At 37.7% G+C, this 1,763-nt stretch overlaps 1 protein-coding gene across 13 annotated transcripts in view; it reads left to right on the top strand.

The window, feature by feature from the left end:
* Window positions 1–402: 402 nt before the first annotated feature.
* The window catches only part of NEB (nebulin), a 619,289-nt gene continuing 617,928 nt past the window's right edge, over window positions 403–1,763 (top strand). For 6 of the 13 annotated variants that reach the window (XM_044074890.1, XM_044074891.1, XM_044074899.1 and 3 more), the window contains exons 1-2: window positions 476–506; window positions 1,125–1,216. The gene's annotated coding sequence lies outside the window, so the exon portion shown is untranslated. Of the gene's footprint in view, window positions 507–1,124; window positions 1,217–1,763 lie in introns of all 13 variants that reach the window. The other 7 variants (XM_044074892.1, XM_044074889.1, XM_044074888.1 and 4 more) reach the window with 4 other exon arrangements.

Below are 1,763 nucleotides of genomic sequence, written 5' to 3'. Positions count from 1 at the left end.
AGGGGGGGAGTTGCAGTCATATTCTCATGACATACCCTTTGCAGACCTTTTGCACATTGTTTTGTTGTGCCCCTTCATTGTGCCTGCCTCCTGCTTTATGCTGTGCATACTGCGTTCTCTGCCATGCACAAGGGCACCCTTTAAGTGCCTACCTAAATGTCTGTACATAAATTAAGGAACAATGGAAATCCTCACAACAGAGTGACTCCTTCTCCATTACGCAACATTATTTGATTTCTTACCAGGCTGTAGCAGACTAGATTAGCCTTCCATCTTTTTTTTCCCCTTAGCTCACTCTCACCCACCGGATTTGCTGAACAGGTGGTCTTCAAAGGGGTCACTAGTATATTTAGTATCTGAAACTTGAGTAACCATTTCTGATTGGTCAGCATCACCACATGAGAATCAGGACTTGGTGCTGCTGGTTTGCTCTTGCCCAGCGTGTCTCGGGAGGGGAAGAGTTGGGAGGTTTAAACTGCTGAGGAAAACTAAGTTAAATTTTACTGGTAAGTGCTTTATCTTATGTTCTGTTTATATGCTGCAATGTTTCTATTACTACTTGCAATGTGCTTTACTAGCACGTAGATGTGCAAGCTGTTAAGAAACTCAAATGAAGCTACAAGAGATTTTTTGGCATGCTCAGGATTTGTCATATCTTTCTAGCTATTCTCAAAGTGTGAAAAGCTGATTTGCATTCTGTGGGTCTTCTTTTTTGTAGTGCATCTCATATAAATTTATGAAATTATGTTTTCAAAGTTTATTACTTTACATCTTAATGCTAGTTCTAAAAAGAGACATCAGTGTATGTTCCTAAATTTAAACCATCAGCTAGGGGTTTCAGTTGCCTCAGAAGGAGTTGTAGCTTAGCTGGCTAAACAAAACCATCCAATTGCTGAGTGGTATTAGCTTACGTGACAAATAGCTCTGGTTTTGGGACCAGCTGTTGCAAGCCTTCATTTGCCAGGCTAAAACACCCCCTTCTCCAGTGACAAATTTGGGAGCTTCACTTTTGACAGGCCCAGTTAGAGCTTTCTCTTTATAATGAAAAGCAGCAAATAACTGCCACAACTTACTTATCTGCTTCTTTTTTTGCTGGATGATGTAAATATTCTTTCTTAAACCAGGAAAAAAGAAAACCTGCAGCAATAAAAACGGAGTGTCTGTATATGGCCCTGGTGAGAAGGCAAAGCCCAGCATTACTGCACTGAAATTTCAGGTTAACCATTTTACTTTTATTTGCTGCCATATGTACAGTATGAAAGTATGCGAAGATATCACAGCTTAGCAAAAAATAATGCTGTTTATATGATGAAATGAGGAAATACCAGTCGAGTGCATAAAATTAATTGGTTCTTCTCAGCTATTCAACTGACTAGTTCACTTGGATAAGTGATTAATATTTTACTACAGTCAGTGGTTGTTTTTTTTTTTTTTTTTTAATGCCTTTGCTGGAAATATAACAAACCAAAGTCTTCATATACTTAATGAGTGGCTGAAGAACTTGGTTTATAATAAGGCAACACTCAGTCATCAGATACTAGGTTAATTTTTGTTATCTCTAGCTAATAATGTAGATGTTTTTATAATTTTGCTACAGAAGGCAAACTTATGCTGTGCGCATTTTTAGGGCCAAGTAGTCAGACACTTCTAATGGGGGGATTGTTTTAAATCAGGTACATCAGAAACTTAAAAATGCTAATTCAAGAAGAAAACATACAGATGTACAATGTTGCAAAAAATTGTTTTTATCCCATATATTGCAT

The sequence above is a fragment of the Protopterus annectens genome, chromosome 6.part0 (assembly GCF_019279795.1).
Source record: "Protopterus annectens isolate FY-2018-M chromosome 6.part0, PAN1.0, whole genome shotgun sequence".
Taxonomy (NCBI): domain Eukaryota; kingdom Metazoa; phylum Chordata; order Ceratodontiformes; family Protopteridae; genus Protopterus; species Protopterus annectens.
The sequence above is the reverse complement of the archived record's forward strand: the minus strand, read 5'-3'. Positions and strand labels throughout refer to the sequence as shown.